The sequence below is a fragment of the Nipponia nippon genome, unplaced genomic scaffold (assembly GCF_047370975.1).
Source record: "Nipponia nippon isolate SJK-2023a ecotype South Korea unplaced genomic scaffold, ASM4737097v1 scaffold_5, whole genome shotgun sequence".
Classification (NCBI taxonomy): Eukaryota; Metazoa; Chordata; class Aves; order Pelecaniformes; family Threskiornithidae; genus Nipponia; species Nipponia nippon.
Genome location: NW_028262369.1, coordinates 41,271,455 through 41,287,824, shown reverse-complemented (window position 1 = coordinate 41,287,824; position 16,370 = coordinate 41,271,455). Strand labels below are relative to the sequence as shown.

Here is a 16,370-nt window from a genome sequence, read left to right as displayed (position 1 = left end):
GCGGCCCCGGGACAGAGAAGCGCGGACCGGGGGAGCGGCCGCCCCCCGGCCGGGCGAGGCGGCGGCTGCCGGGAGACAAAAGGCCGCCGTGTGTCCGCCTCTGCGGCAGCGCGGGGTGCGCGGCCGCTCCCCCTCCTCGGGCAGCCTGCGGCAGGGACGGGGTCTGCCGCCCTGGCCGCGGCCCGGCCTCCTCCCCGCCTGGCTGCGGCGTGGAGCCGCCAGAAAAGACAGTCTTGTTGTTAACGGTAACGGGCGGCCATGCCTGCCGAGGGCAGCGGGGCGCAGGCGGCTCCGGTGCCGGGCTCCGGAGCGGTGCCGAAGCCCGTGTGAACAGTGATAACCCCGGGTAGAAAGCGGAGAGAGGGAATAAAGCCAGTCCTTACAACCCGGTGTTCAGGTGTGGTGGGAAAGAGAAAGGGAGCAGCCACCTTTTATTGGGCACTGAAGATCCTGAATGATAAGTAACAATAGCTAGATCGCTTTAACATGGTTTTTCTTTTGCTCTGGCACAGCATTCTGTGCGTTGCCGAGTGGTGCCGAGGCATGCGGGGGCACGGCGGAGCGCGGCTGCGGGAGCGGCACCGGCACCGGGCGGTGCCCAAAGTTCCCGCTGTCCCCGCAGGAGCAGAAGGCATCGGTTTGGGGTAGGGGCTGGGGCTGGGGCTGGGGCGGGAGGGAGGGAGGGAGGGAGGGAGGGAGGGAGGGAGGGGCCGCTGCCGGGCTGGCCCCTCGCAGCCGCCGCCGCGGTCCGGGAGGTTTCCCTGGGACCGGGAGCGAGAGCGGCAAACTCTCGAGTTGTGCCCGGGGAAAAAGTTGCCCGGCTGGGGGGGAGTCGGGCGGGGTGCTGAGCGCCGGCACCCGCCTGGCCCTGTTTGATGCCGGGTTCTCGCCTTGTTCCTCGGCAAACCCGGGGAAAGGGCAGGCTTTGCCTAGGAAGCTTCCCGTCGTCGTATGGAGAGACGGGGAGAAAGAAAACATGTCTTCAGAGCGGCACCTCGCCTTGTTCTGTCTCCTGCTCTTCTGGCCAGGGCTGGAAGAGGGGCTGAGGACAGCCGGAGCGGTGCTCCGTGCCCTGCCCGGTGCCGGCTCTCTCCGCTCGTAGCCCCTCCAAAAGAAACACGTCCGAGCCCTCGTGGTGAAGAATCAAACCCAACAAAAGTTGGATCTTTTTCGGAAAGGGGGCCGGGGGGGGCCGAGCCCGGCGGCTCCTGCTCGCCGCACGCTCGCCGGCCGCGGCTGGGACTTGACCTGCAGAGGGCAATAGTTGGACGCAAATGCTAACAAAGGCGGCGGGGCTCGTTGGCTCGGCACCGTGGCCGGGACCCAAGAACGCCGTGTAGGTAGGCAGCAGTGCTTAATTAATGTATATCGAAACAAAAGATGGGGTAAATTGTTTGATTTGTCTTTAGGCTACGTTTTCAAGGCTAATCTAATTCATAACTGTTGGATTTACTCTAAAGAGATTAACGCAAACTTCCAGGAGAGGCGTGCAGTTAACTCCAGAATTACCCTGAACGCTAATTGTTCGCCGGAACATTTACATTCAGCCGCTTGGATTCGTATTGCTAGCGTTATTATTCTCCGCTAATCAGATAGGCGAGGTGGAAACGAACGGCAGCTTTTCCTAATTGTTGTAGCCAGTGACAGGGGCGACCGCGCAGACTTCGGAGGAGGCGGCGGCGGCGGCGGCGGCCCGGCGCCCTGCGCTGCGGTGAGGGGCGCCTCGCTCCCGGCCGTTGCCTGCGGGGCCGGGGCCGCTGCCCTGCAGCACCGGGGGGGCGGACAGCGCCCGGCCCCCCCCGCCCCGGCCCCGCTCCCCTTCGCGCGGGGCTGGGGGGGCCGGCGGGGAAGTGCCCCCCCCCCCCCCCCTCCCCGTTTGCCCGAGCAGCGCTTTCCCCCGGCGGGGATGGATTTACGGGGGAGCGGACAAGAGCACCCCGACGGGCGTCTTGTCTCCCCGTCTGTGCGCGTAGAGGCGGCTGCCGTAGACGTCTGCGGCTTGTGTGCATGCAGCGCTTTAATAATTACATCTCTATAACCTCATTATTCAGGAAAGACTAGAAAACGCGAGCAAATTGGAGTGTTGGCAGCAGGGGTGATTGCAGGTCTGGATGCACACTCCGTCTCTTCCCAACTCGCCGCCCCCTTCCTCCCCCCCCCCCCCCCCCCAAATCATATTTATCTGAGATTATGTCAAATTTCAGTGATCGGAAATGTCTTGCCCAAAAGCCATTCCCGCTGGAAAAAGTCAAAAGGGTTCCTGGCATTAAAACGACCTTGCGTCATTCCTGATGAAATTAGCAGCGCTGCATGCTTAGAGCTTTGCTATGGATGCACTTTGGTCCCAGTAAGAAGTGAGAGATTTGGGGTTTAAGCCCCCACCTGAGCAGGAGCCGTCTGCTTTCACTAGCTGCGAATCCCGAGACCGGCACTCGAAAGCGCCGTAGACCCGCAGTCCATTTTTTACTTGTCTTTAAGTGCAAGCGATGGGAATTGCTAACCTCGGCTAAGAAAATTTCATTTCCCCCATCCTGCTAAACGGTTCTGGTCGACATATGTTTGTTATCAGAGAGAGGTGCTATGAACACAGAGCCATTTTCTTAGCAGCTCTTTGACTCTGTGTTACCATAGTCCCACACGGCATTGGTCCTTTCCCGTTGGGAAGTCATGAATAAGAGACTATGAAGCTTGCACGTCAGATCTTCCTCAATTAATCCACCATTAGCATGTTTGGGATCCTCTACTGGATGGTTAACAGCAGCTTTGGTAACTGTATGCTGTCCATACCCAATTATGCTCTGCTAAAAATGAACTCTGCAGAGCAACCTTCCTGAGCTGTCAGTGTCTCCCGTTTTCCTATTTTAACGCTTGTGTGTAGTGGCAGGCGACAGATGGTGTAGATCAGATCGATTTGATTGCATTAGGCGATTTTTTTTTCCTGCTCTCCCCCCCGACTCCTTTTCTGGAAGCCCACATTCATCTGAGAGGCGATCGCCGGGGACATGGGAAGCAAGAGCAGCCGCCGATGTGTGAAAGCAAGGAGACATGGCCAGCCAGAGGCGCCGGGGTCCCTTCCCGGGGTTTGTTAACATGGTAATCCGGCACCAGGAGAGAAAGCTGCTTTCTGCTGCCCAGAGCCCATTCCCCATCACACATCAGATGACTCCCTGGTTTTACACACAGTTGGAGTTCTGCTCGAAACCTGGATTTAAAGGGTAAGCGCTTCAATAGAGGTGGATTTCTGGTGGTTGCTCGGGTAGGTGGCGAAAGGAGCGAGCTCCCAGCGATTTTAAAAAGAGGCTGCCTTTGAGCGGGAATTAATATTTTCTTCCTTCCTCCTTTCTTTCTCCCCCCCCCCTTTTTTTTTCTTTTCTTTTTTATTTTTCCCCGCGCCCCCTCCCCCTTCCACCAGCGAGCCCCCTAATTCAGAACAATTTCTCGCACGGAAAGACATCGCGCCTCTCTATTGACGGATGGGATCGATATTCCTCCCCCCCTCTGAAATTTGCTTTTCGTGGCGAACCCAAGCTCAGAGCTCCGCTCCTGATAGCTTAATTGTTTCATTCCCTCCATCCCTTCCCCTCCCTTCTGCCCCCCCCCCGCTCCCTTCCCCGGCCACGGCAGAGGCGGTGGAGGTGCCCCCCCGGGGCCCTTCCCCGGCCCCGCCGGGCTGGAGCTCCAGCACCGGGGCTTTTTTCGGCGGGGAAGCGCCGGTAAACATGGCTTTCCGCAGCCGGTGAACAAAGGTATTTAACGCCGAGGCGCGCCGCCGCCGGCACCTCCCGCATGCGGCGGAGAAGGTGCGAGGCGGGCAGCGAGCCGGGGGCTTCGCTCCTGGGGGGCTGTGTGTGTCTGTGTGTCTGTCTGTGTGTCTGTGTGTGTGTGTGCCCGGGGTGCCGGGGCCGGGGCGGGCGGGGGCCCGCCGGCGGGAGCGGGCGGCGGCGGCGGGCGCGGGCGGTGCTCGGCGCTGTCCGCCGCGGCGGTGCTGAAGGGGCCGGCGGGCGCGGGGGGCGGCGGCCCGGCCGGCGAAGTTTCGGCGGGCGCCGTGCGGGCGGGGGACGCTTTTCAGGGAGGGGATGGACACGGCGAGGGTGAGGCTGGCGCCGCGCGGGGCTGCTGCTCCCCGAAAATCGCTTTCTTTACTATTTAAAAAAAAAAAAAAAAAAACAAACAAAAAACCAACCAAAGTTTGGATTGCTGCCTAATTCTCCAGGCGTTTGTGGAGCGCCTCCAAATTCTGGAGAATACCGGTCCAGGTGTATCACTGTAGACTGTTTTCGCCACGACTCGGTGCGTTTTACTTTTTTCAAACGGCTTTTGTTCAAGTTGAGGGAGAGCCACTGCATCGGTTATTTGAGTTCCAACGCCAGCTAATGGGGTTACAGCCTTCAATTTCGCAGCGGGGAAAAATGACAGTGTTTGTTATTTACTTTCTATCTGCCATTTAAAATGCAACTTGAACGCTTGCTGTGCGAGAGGAATATAGGAAATTACGCCTAAAATGAGATTAAAAGAGAGGAGAGTGAGTTGGAAAGATTTTTTTCTTAATTTTAAGGTAATGTGGCTATCAAAGCATTTTTTTTTTCTTTCTCTCTTTGTTTTTCTCTTTTCTTTCAAATTCAGAGAAGAGTCTGTGTTACAAAACCAAAGGTGTCTTCTCGCACGTTTTCGTAGGAAGCGTAGTGGTAACATGTCAAGGAAGGCAAGGGCTCATGCTAAGGAAGGAATCTGTAGGAAAAGCAAGCATCTTGTATTAATTTCAACTGGAATCTCATCAACAAGCTGGCCAGTGACCGAGTGCAGTGGATAATGAGAGCTGTGCGTGCTGCATAATTACTCATGGCTGAAGAAGTGCGGAGTACCCCTGCTATGTGCGGGTTCTGGCCGTGCGCGGCTTGTGCCATTCCCCCCTCCCCGTCACTCACACAGAAGCTGTCCTTCGCATCAGGAACCGGGGTGAAATAACCCGGAGAAGTTCCTAATCGCCAGGCGAAGTGTGCTGTGCCATGACGTTGCAGAGATCCTTTCTATTTAGTTGGCGAACAATAAACGTTTATTATCACCGCGGCAGATCATCAGACAAAGCTTCCCCCTCCCGCCTCCCCCAAGTACGAGCGCTGCTGATAAGGGAACTGCTCCGGGTGACAGCCAGAGCCGCAGGCGCCATTTGGAAATAACTTCTTTTATTATTATTTTTCTCTCCCCCCCGCCCCCCGCCCCGGTTCGCCTTTTGCACACCCTTGCAGGGAGGGGGCAGGTGCCGGTGCGGAGGTGCGCGGCTGCCGCTGCCGCCGCTGCCCCCGCCCGCCGCCGCCGCCGCGGAGCCGCCCGCCCGGCTCGGCGCCTGGCAGCCACCGGGCTCTGCCCTTCGGCGGGCGAAGTGCGCTGAATCCGCACTTGGAAGCCTTTTTCGCCGTCGATTTTCACGGCACCGGGGAGGCCCGGCAGAGGAGCGCCTCTGCTGAGCTCGGAGCCTTGGCTATTTCTTGCTTTGATTTTTCTTTCCCTTCATCGCTTTCCTTTCCGCCCTCCCTCCTCTCGGTAGCACATCGAGCCGGTGTGAGTCAGGACTTGTAAAATGCATTTCCAAAGCCCAGATGAAAAGTCTCTCAGGCGTGGCTGCTGCTTTATCGGAGCTCTCCCAAGCCCACCTATGCAAACAGATTTGTAATATTTGTGTGCTTAACCGTGCATCTCTTTTACAGGAATCTGTTGCTGCGTGTGACATCTCTTGCAAGCTCCCAGAGAGAATTGATGGAGCATACAGCTAGGGAATAGGATGCCAGAGAAGCACAGAGGAAGAAACCAGGCAATCACCAGGTAAACTCAACCTTACTTTGATTTATTTCCTTTCACCTCGCCTGTAAGACCTTGCCCGCTCCAGTCAGGCAGCAGGAGAGCAGAGGGACTGTACGCGTCCGTGTTAAACGCCTGCTCCTCTCCTTTGCCTCCGCAGGATGGGAAGGTTCAGCGTCCATTGGATATGGGACAAGATCACTCGGCAACCCTTGTGGATTCTCCTTCTTCTAGAGGGGAATTATAGTTATGGATTTATTGTCCCGGTGCAGCACTTCCACCACCAGCAGCAGCAGCAACAGCAGCAGCTTTCTGACTCTCTTCGGTGACGGGTATTCTTGGGTGGATAATACGGATTACGTTGTTATTGCTTAAGAATACGCGTAGTCGAGGAGAGTACCGGCGGCGGGCAGGCAGGCAGGCAGCGCGACCGCCCCCAGCCCACCAGCTGGCTCCTACCTCCTCTAGTTGCCAAGGTAGCACCTTTTCCATCTTTTCCTACGCTTTGCAATGTTTCACTCTGTCTGTGTCTCTGCCCGGGCGGGGGGACCCCTGTCCCCGCGTGTGTGTGTGCGTGTGCGTGTGCGTGGGAGCAAGCACAGGGCCGGGGAGAGGCCGCCGGGGGCTGCGGGCGGGGGGTGGCCGGGGCCGCTGCGGGCTGCGCCTCCGCGGGCAGCGCTCGGCGGGCTGCGCCGGGGCCGGGGGGAAGGCGCTCGCCCCTCCCGGCAAGCCCCGGCAAGCCCCGGTGCCCCGGCAGACGGCCGGCAGCCCCCGCCCGCGCCGCGCCCGCCGCCCGCCGCCCCTCGCCCCTCTCCGGCGGGGAGCGCGGGGCGGGGACGGGGGGACCGGGGCGGCCGGTCCCGCCTGCCGGAGGCTCCCCACCCCCGGGACGCGGGCTCCCCGCGGGGCCGGGGCGGCGCCGGCTCCGCCCGCAGCCGCCGGCAGAGCCCGGAATGCCGCCCCCTCCGCCGCCGCGGCCCCCGCGCCCCCAGCAGCCGGGCGGTGCGGGGCTGGGGGCTGCCCGCGGGCGGGGGGTGCCGGGCACCCGTGCTAGCGAGGCAAGGGGACCCACGCACGGTCGTGGCTGCGCCCACCCCGGGGGAAGCCCCTGCCTGGTCCCTGGCTGCCGAGGGGTCCGGCCACCCGTCGGGGCCACTGCTGGGGAGCAGGTTGTGGCCGGTTGCTTCGAGGGGGTGATGCCCCCCTTATCCTCACCCCGCAGTACCAGCCTGGTGAGGGCAGGACTAAGAACCCACCTTCACACCAGCCCCAGCTCAGCAGGTCGGGAAGCACCCAGCCAAATGCAGAGCTCGTCAGCCTCTGAGGCCCCAGGTTGAGGTACACGTTCAGGGCCGAGGGCTTGTTTCCCCCCTCCGGTGCTCAGGCGGTGGCTTCTTTGCACACGCCACCCACCCCAGCCCCCCCTGCAAAGAGCTCAGGACTCCCCTAAATGCTACTTGCAGCTGGGCAGGTGGGAGACACAAATGAGGGAGTGTTGATTCCCATTACTGGCCAAGCCATGCCCCATCTCTTTAACACAGAAGAGAGGTGCGTTTGGTTAAAAGCCTGGTCAGCCTTTCAGATGCTGTGCTTAGGAAAATCCAGGCATAGCATTCATACTTCCAGTCTTTTTTCCCCTGCTCTTCTGCCCCCAATACTGGCAGAGACAAGGAGCAGGGTGTGATCACCCCCATGTTTCCCCATTCGAGACCTCTCCACACGCCCAGATGATCCCAGGTCTTGTTGCCACGTAGTCGCAATTGTGAGACCAGATTTCAGCCTTAAGTGAATTAGATCAGAAGCCATTTTAAAGCAAGACCAAGAGTACTGTGATGAGATAGCCTTTTCGAATGGGCCCTTCCCCAAGCTCAGCTATGATGAGGCTAAGAACGATTTTTAACACGGACGAGCCAGATGTGGGGTGATCGTTAAGTTGTGAGTGCGAGGTGGGCTGATGGAGAATGTCTTTCTCTCTGTCTCTTGCTTAGCAATTGACAGGCCATCTATGTTCTGCTTAATTATTTCCAACAACTGCCAAAGGAATCTTACTCTGTTGCCTTCAGTAGCGAGTGGAGCGCTCGTTGTTACACAGGCGTGTGGATCTGTTATTCTTTAGACACATCTTTGATGCTAGCACTCTGATCCTCGTGTTTCTCTAATACCACTTGAAAGCAGATTTTTTTCTTGTAGTTTAGTATGTTCAACATCCTCAGAAATAATGTTAAATTATGCTTTAAAAAGACACGATCAGCTGCTAAATCATAGTCAGTTCAGCACCGTAACACAGCCACATTCACAAGTGCTGCAGGAACAGCGATGGAAACACTATTTTAAACACCCAGGTTTGTATTACAAACCTTCCTCTGATCTGAGGTTTTAGTTGACATTTTCCCTTGAGTCATGACTTAGAGTATTATCAGGAGTTCCCATTTCATCACATAAAGGATGTGGTTTTGTTTGCTCTTTGCTTGGTTGAGTATATGGTGCAGTATGGATGGGACTGGTACCCATAAACATAAGCTTAGCAAAATGTTTCTTTATACTGGGTTTCTTCTAGTTGCTTTCTGTTTAGCATGATGAGCTGGTTTTGCTGAATAATGCCTTAATGACAGGGCTGATGCATTTTTAATGCATGTACTCTTTGTCATTGTCAAAATTAACATTTTGATGATTGTAGATTTCTTTTCTCTAAAATCTTTTGGGAATTGCTATGATATGTGGGTTAAAAGAGTGAAACTGGAAGGTCCGATTGGAGAAATACTGGATATGCTCACCAAAATAATTACAAAATATTGTGTAAAGGCTCAATAGCATAAGGGCTCTTAGAATGGTGTTTCCCAATAGCACGATCTCCGAGTGGCTCTCCTCATTCATTAGCAGTTCCTGGGGTCTGTCACGTATGTATATTGAAGGACAGAAGCAGTCGTTTCTGAACAACAGATCTCTAAGAGGAGACTCCTTATACTGCGGGCCTGATCCTGGGAATGCATGGAGCTTCCATGGGACTGCTCAGGGGACCGAGGTTGCTCGTGTTAAATCCAAAATATTTTGGGCCAAATCCTACCATTCAATGCAATAGCAAAGCCCCAATTGATTTCACTGTGGGAAAGATTAGACCCCTAGTGAAAGGGATTTTTACAACACTACACTTCCTATTTTTTTGCTTTAGAAATTGCGAATCTTGTGTGCTAAAAAATGAGTCTAAACCCCCCTGCCTCTAATAGTTTAATGATATTTTATTAACAGCAAAAATTATACTAAGAGGCTATAGTGCAACATAATAAGAAAGTACTTTATAAATAAAGGGTTTTAATTGTACCAGTATGAGTATTTTCTAAGACAACATTTTAGAATGAGGTTTGTGGCAGCACCAACCGTGTGTTAACAGCTGTTTTGGCAAGTGCATATTTAATTAATTTAGAATACTAAATTTCTGTTCTAAAATTGTTTTTGTAATCTGCATCCTGGTAGAAAATTAAATAAAGAATTAGCCCAAAAATAATTACTTGAACTTAGCCTTTTTTTAAAGGCCATAATCCTATGAAGATTTATATCTCTGGGTAATTTTATCCGCTGGAGTAGCCTCGAAGGCTGCTCCCATAGGTAAGTCTTTGTTGCGCCAGGGCCCCCGTAGCAGTGTAGCAGATTGATGGAGGAGCGGACGCTGGGGTGGCAGCCACCCTGGCGCAGAGCAGGGTGCTGCAGGGCCCCCCCGCGCAGCCACCCGTGACGCTGGCTGCTCACCGCCCTGCTCCGTGCCGGGGAGACGGCGACTGCTCGGGCCTCCTCAGAGCAGGGGACGGCCGAAAGGGCTGTGCCCCCGAGGACCACGGGCACATCGTGCCCCACGGCGGGAGTGGGAGAAGGAAGAGTAGCTTTGGTCCCTGTTGCCCTGTGCAGGCAGGGGAACAGCGCTGCCTGCGTCTGCCTATAACAGGAAGCATTGCTCTGCTTAGCAATACCCTAAATTAAGTGATGAGGACTGCCGTTTGATTTCAGGTGCTCTTTCCACAAATATTTAAGCCTACAGCCCTTTTATATATCCATCTCTCTGAATGGAATGAAAAAATATATATATTTACACGCACACATATATATACACACACCTCGCTGAAGGGAGGCTACAGCATAACGTGAAAAGCCCCACTCTCCCAGACCTGACAGAGGCACAACTCCCACTCACCTCAGCAGGGGCCGTGCTGTTGCAGTGCGTATTTATGACCGGTGGTGTGATTGCTCTTGCTGCCTGCAAATTTGCCAAAAATAAATGCACACACTGTTGCACCTAGATACGTACAGTTATGCAGATGCCTTTCCCTGGGATCAGTTCTGCTTGCTTTCCACTTTTAAGGCTATGTTTGATTTTGAGGGGAGTGTAAGATTTCTTCCCGTAACAGGTTCTTGCCTTTCGTGTCAGTTTAGGTGGCTTCTAGTGTTCATAGGGTTTTCTTAAGGAAACTGAAAACAGTAATACCTATAGAGCCACGCAGCTGTACACATATTTTGCAGCTGTAAGAATAAGCTAACTAGCCTTTTTCTCTGGGTTTTTACATCACACTAGAAGTAACGTGTACAACTGGATTTTTATTTTTTTTTTTTAATAAATAGTGTCTTTACATACACAAAAGGCTTTTTCTTCTCTTCCTTTTAAAAGCTTACTATTTTTCTGAAAAGCAGCCCCCCAGGTATTACCCTTAGCTGTTATGACACCTCACCATTTAGTGTTGTAAAGGTAAATCGTAACACTCATCATTATTAATAATCATAAATTTTTACCAGATTTGGCATCTGCCTCCTGAAAGCTTTAATGGTGGAACCATTTCCTGGGCTAACGCCTACGATGCTTGCATGCTTTTTATTGCTATCATTTAGTAACCAAATTGCTCAAAAATCAAAGGGCTTGATTATCACATACCTGCAATGCATAGAGCTATTTATAAATGTTGGCTCAATAATAACAATGACTCAAAAGAAATTTAAATGACAGGCCAAAAATAAGAAGCCTAAAAGTGAAAACCCAAGCCAGAATTCATAGAGGTGATGGAAAGAGCCTGACATCGAAGGACAGAGAGGATCCTAAGGAAGGTAAAGAGAAGAGGCCTGGAGGTGATGGTAGAGGGTAGATGTGCCACGGCTTTGCAGAACCGGAGGGCAGACAGGAGGAGAGGCGCCAGGGACGGCAGGCGAGGAGGTATCGCAGCGTGGCGCTGGGAGAATGCTCCAGAAGTGTGGAAACCAGGGCTGGAACATCACACGCATTTGGTAGTTTGCTTTCTGGAAAAACAGTATCTAGTTAAAAGCAGCCAACAGAAAATTAGGTGAAATGTTCCAGAAACTAGAGGGGTTGATTGATGGGAAAAATAAGAGCCCTGAATATATAGCTGAAAGGAGTTTTTTTTTAATATATATTTATATATATGAATATACATACTTAGCTAAAATTACATAATAATGCCCATATAGATAAATGAAATGAGTATCCTGCTTTTGAAATCATTCTCCTACAGAAAGCAGTGGGAATTTTCCATTGATTTCAGTGGGGCCAGAATTTCTCCTGCCTGCAGGAAAGCGATGAAGCCTGGTGTGTGCAAATAGACCTAGGAGCTATGTAGGGAGAAAATGCAGCGTGGCTATCAAGAAACGTTTCCTTTCAGTGAACCCAATACCTCTCTAGCCAGCGGGGATGATATAAAGTAACGGAGCAATCTCCAGGCAGGAAAGCCCTTGCCTGGGAGATATAAAATTAGCTTGGCCAAGACACCACAGGTGGCAGTCATCCTATGAGGGCTGAGAGCCACCTGGGGAGGCCTTCTTGCTTCTGACTTCTGTGATACACCTCCACAGAGCTGAAATGGCTCTGATAATTCCCCAATACTTTATACCACTAGAAAGAAAGAGGTAGACCCATCAGAGACTCCTTAAACTTTCCAAGCTACTCCCTCAGAGTGTTTCAGATTAAGTCAAACTCAATCTTTTATCTGTTTCAAGGTCAATTGTCACCACAGTATTGTTCTGTACCAGTTCATTTGAGTTGTATGTAATGTACACCCCTTTCACATTATTACATTAGGCATGAAATGTTGGAAAAATATAGCTGACTTTAATATTAAGAACTGCTGATTCATAACCTTGTTTGGAATATTAGCAGTTCTCTTACTAAGTCAGGACAATATCACAAAGTTTATTAATGTTCGCAGGTCAAGCCTATCTTTTAAATCACTGAAAATCAATGAGACAGTGATCACCATGGGATTGGTCTTCTCTAATTGGAGAAAGAGGGACATTCTGAACTGGAAGTGTACAGCATTTGATTGTGCAGCCTGTTACCAAAAAAAGAACCATCTCGCTGCATCTTACAGAGGCATTTACATAGATAATGTAGATTTCATATGACTTCTTTCAGATTATCTGATAGTAATAGCTTTGCAAGTATTCACATTCGCCTAACAAGAAGTTGATAGAAAATTCAAATAAAAAGGCATCACTGTAATTACTGCATTATAAAGGATTTATTTTAATTTTTTCAGTTAGGTGGGAAATAATAAGACCAGGGAGGCTTGATGCATTAATGCTTCACACCATCTGGAAACTCATCCTTTAACAATCATTCTTCAGGAGATAACTTACCTGGTTACTCCAAGAAAATGTAGAACAGTATTACCTCTTCGTCAAATTGCCAAAAACATTCTTCTGAAATCCAAAATTATACAGTTCAATGCCTGCTGTTTTACTGGAGCAACAGTTATTACAGTATTGATGCTCTGGTTGCTAAAAATGACCACTACAGGAAAAAATTGTTTCTCGTTCCCCTACTTTCTTTCCTCCGCTGCCTGGCTGTCCCCTTTCCTCTTTATGATACATGCAAAAGGTTTGAGGGGACTGAAGGGCTTTTCTGTCTCAACATGTTTTATTTTTAGAAATGTCAGGATCATTTAATTTCCTATTTTTTTTTTCTGAATGTCTTGAACTACAGAGAAGAGCCGTAGAAACTTTCTCAGACCTCAGTTTAAGAGGTGGTGATTTTTCCATTTTTAAGAAAGAGACCTTTTTCCCTGCATGTTTGCCAGGGATCTGAGTTATGCAGAGGACAATAACATAATTACTTTGAAGGTTTCAGTACAATCCTTTACTTTTTGACTGCGCATGTCGTATTGTCCTTTGTTGTGTTATGACATCATGTGGCTGTCATACACATGATGACAAAAACTCATTTGCCTTTAGCCATTCATAGAGCCCCTTGGTGAAAACAGGATCTGCAAGTCCTGCTCTAGGAAGCAAGAAACAAACCCGCTCCCTTTTGCTCTCCTTGTTTAGGTGCTCGCCATTTCTGTGTATGTAAATTCTTACCAGTGAAGAATGCAGGACCAGTCCAGACCCTCGGTGAGAGATGAAAACAGACATGTTTAATTTTCATTTGCTGGAGATGCAGTGAGTCAGTGCTACTCGCTCTGCTCCAGCCTCCCTGGTACATAAGGAGGAAAAGCTCCAACAAGGGAAAGGAGGCTGAATGAGCGTGATGCGAAAGCCAAGGAAAGCAAACCAAATAAATAAATCTCCCCACAAAATACTTAGCTGGAGTTTTAATCTTTTAATTTTTACCAAATGCCACTCTATTTAAAGTATTGCACACTTCTTGGATGCAAAACTTAAATATGTGCCCCATAGAGAGGCTCAGAATAATAGCTCTGCTTTCTCTAATAAAATCTCGCTTCTGAGATTAACTCTGGAGCTAGCAGTAAGGTCAGTATTTCATTTCATAGAAGTCAGCTCACGCTGACAAGGGTTTGGCCTTCTTAGTGATGGGCCGTTTGCTGCTCAGAAGTGTGAGGAATGGCTTTCTGAAATATCGATAGCTTGCCTTCGCTAGAGTTCATGATCAAATTTAGCTGGCAAGTATCAATGCGCTACAGCACGCAGACTGAAGGGCTGAGAGGCTTGGGCCTTGGGCCAGCCACTAAGGTTTGCTTTTTAAATCAGAAGCTAACTCTTCCATTAGTGTAGATCAGTGGTTTATAATAACGTCAAATGAGATTCGTGTCAGAAGAGCCTAGACTACAGCCTGGTCTTGGGATTTGAAAAGGAATAGAAAAATTAGGCTGAGACCATTAGTATTCTGTTTTCATTTGGTTTTGGTGTGCGTGTGTGTAAATGTGCCTATACGCATATGCACACACATGCAGAGTTGCCTTTCACTCCCGTGGATATTTCCCATGGCCATGTGGCTGCTGTTTAACAAGGACCTAAGAGCACAAACCCTTCATCCTGGTGTGGTTTGATTGACACGTGCAGAGATCTCACATAAAGGCTCTGGGATCAACGCTTTTCATCCATAAAAGGAAAGCAGGCAAGCTTCATCCCCGGCTAAACTCTTTGCACAATATACATCAATAACGAGGCAGCATCTATTTATATATTGCTCACTGGAAATGACTGAATTCAGACAGAAGTTGGTGAGGCAGCCTGAGCTCCACCAGCCTCCATGGAGTCTATTGTTAGTACCCAGGATGACTCCTCAGGCAAACGGGGAAGAGAGGCACGATTCGGAGCCTACCACGCCGCGGGGAGGAAGATCAGCTTTGGCACTTGGCAGGTGGTGTCTCCTCTCAGAGAATGCCTTCGATGGCTCTGCCAGGACCCGGCGGGCACGGGGGAGGAATGCAGGAGAAATGGTCGCAAGAGCAGGGGGGCAAAGGCGCAGCCCCGTTGCTGCTCCCTGGGAAGCGGCGCGCTGACCTGGGCTTACCCACAGGGTGAGAGCTCCCTGCCTTTCTTCATGAGAAAAGGAGATGTCCAAGAGGGAATGGGAGGAAGACAGTACTAGCTTGATAAACACCAATGCCTTCTTGCCATGTCATTGCAGAAGGTTTTCAACAATATTTCTCCTTTACCTAGCAAAAAAGATGCAGTAAAAAAGCCCCATCCAGCATGACGGTGTTGGTTAGGTAGGTCTGTGTGGCTGATGGTCCAGTGATGAGGCGGAGGTGCAGTGCCGACACATGCCCGTGACAGTGAAAATTTGCTTGTCTGTGAGATGTTTAGCATAAATAAGGCACTCAAAACCCCTTAGCAAAGCACAATCCAGACAGTGCTTTTGCTCCGTGTCCTTTTTTACTCCTTCTTTCCTCTGTGGCTCTTGTGTACTTTGCCCATATGCTCTAAAGCTATTTTGTTTTCAGTTTTATGTATGTTTTATGTAAATTAGAAGAATCAAGCTCCTCTGCTTGCTAAATTATAAATTGAGTGGAAATTGGCTGACTCTCTTTAGACTATGTCTATAAGTTATACAAAATGTAAGTAATCAAGCTGAGCAGCCTGGGTTGGGAAGGGAAAACACATCAGTAGCGTGGGCCACATGAGCTGTGTCCATGCGTCCCCGTGTACTGCCACTTGCCTTTGCAGCCTTGAATATCTCTTTCCTCTCAAGTGCCAATCTAACTCCTTTTAGACCATTCTCCGAGACGCAGGTTTATTGCCTCTGCTGGTAGTTTGCTCAGCATATTCATTACGCCTTGTATAAATGAACTGCTCTTAAATGCTTGTTTCCACTCTCCTGCTTTAGGACCAGAGTAGATCCAGACTGCCTCCTCTGGGAGCACTGATTCATTTTGTTTCCCTTCTTCCCCTTGTAAGTCAAAACGCCTGTTGGTTTTAGTGTGTCTCTTTAGCTTACTCCCTGCTTTGGCTCCACTTCCCCTATCCCACACTAATTTTTGTACGCTTGAGTTTTGCCCTGGGTTATCTTTTCCTTAGTAGCCCACTGCAACCCCACAGAGTAGGATCGTGGTGTGAGAGCGGGAGCCTGGCAGCAGCTGGCAGCCTGAGAAATGCTACCAGGAGAGCAAGGGAATGGGCTGGTGTCTTGGGACACTGAGACGTGGTGGAGAATCTGCTACAGGGCAGAAAAGACAGCCTCACTGTAGCCTGTTACTGCACAGTTAGAACAAATTTTAAGAAAAAGGGGCCTAAAATCAGCCCCCTAAATCTATCCTTGCATATTTAAGAGTAGGCTGAATTTTGGGAGCCAGGTAGGACCAGTGTAATCATAAGCAGACATGGGCATGGCCCTGCTCTACAGTCTGACTTCACGGTTCCTCTTAAAAATGTCAATTTTCAGACCATTGTGACAAACCAAACTGCCCCTAAAAGAGGAGACTGAGTGCAGCCTCAGCACAGGCAGGGATGTCTGGCAGGCAGTGGCCATCCCCTGTGACAAACCAAACTGCCCCTAAAAGAGGAGACTGAGTGCAGCCTCAGCACATGCAGGGATGTCTGGCAGGCTGTGGCCGTCCCCACATCTGCACTCTGAGCGAGGGCAGCCTCGTGCTGCCACCAGCAGCTTGTCTGCCCCACGAGCACCGAGCCACGTTGAGCGCAGAGCTCAGGTGTCTGCTCTCTGTCTTTTACTTCCATCCCAGCTGAAGAACAGAAAAAAACATCTTCAGAGAGGTGGTGTAGTGCAGTTCTCGTGAAATCTTGACCAACTTAAGGCTGGCATCACGGAGACCGTGAATGCCATTGCCATGGAAAATTCAGGTTAGAAACGAATCGCTGCGGGGGGGGGGGGTAATTGTGGG

General features: G+C 51.0%; 1 long non-coding RNA gene across 1 annotated transcript in view; it reads left to right on the top strand.

Annotated features, from left to right (window-relative positions):
• The first annotated feature begins 2,655 nt into the window (after positions 1-2,655).
• The window catches only part of LOC148052150 (uncharacterized), a 48,068-nt gene continuing 34,353 nt past the window's right edge, over positions 2,656-16,370 (top strand). The window contains exons 1-3 of the long non-coding RNA XR_015698987.1: positions 2,656-3,215; positions 5,706-5,820; positions 5,957-6,272. This is a non-coding gene — a long non-coding RNA (uncharacterized LOC148052150). The remainder of the gene's footprint in view (positions 3,216-5,705; positions 5,821-5,956; positions 6,273-16,370) is intronic.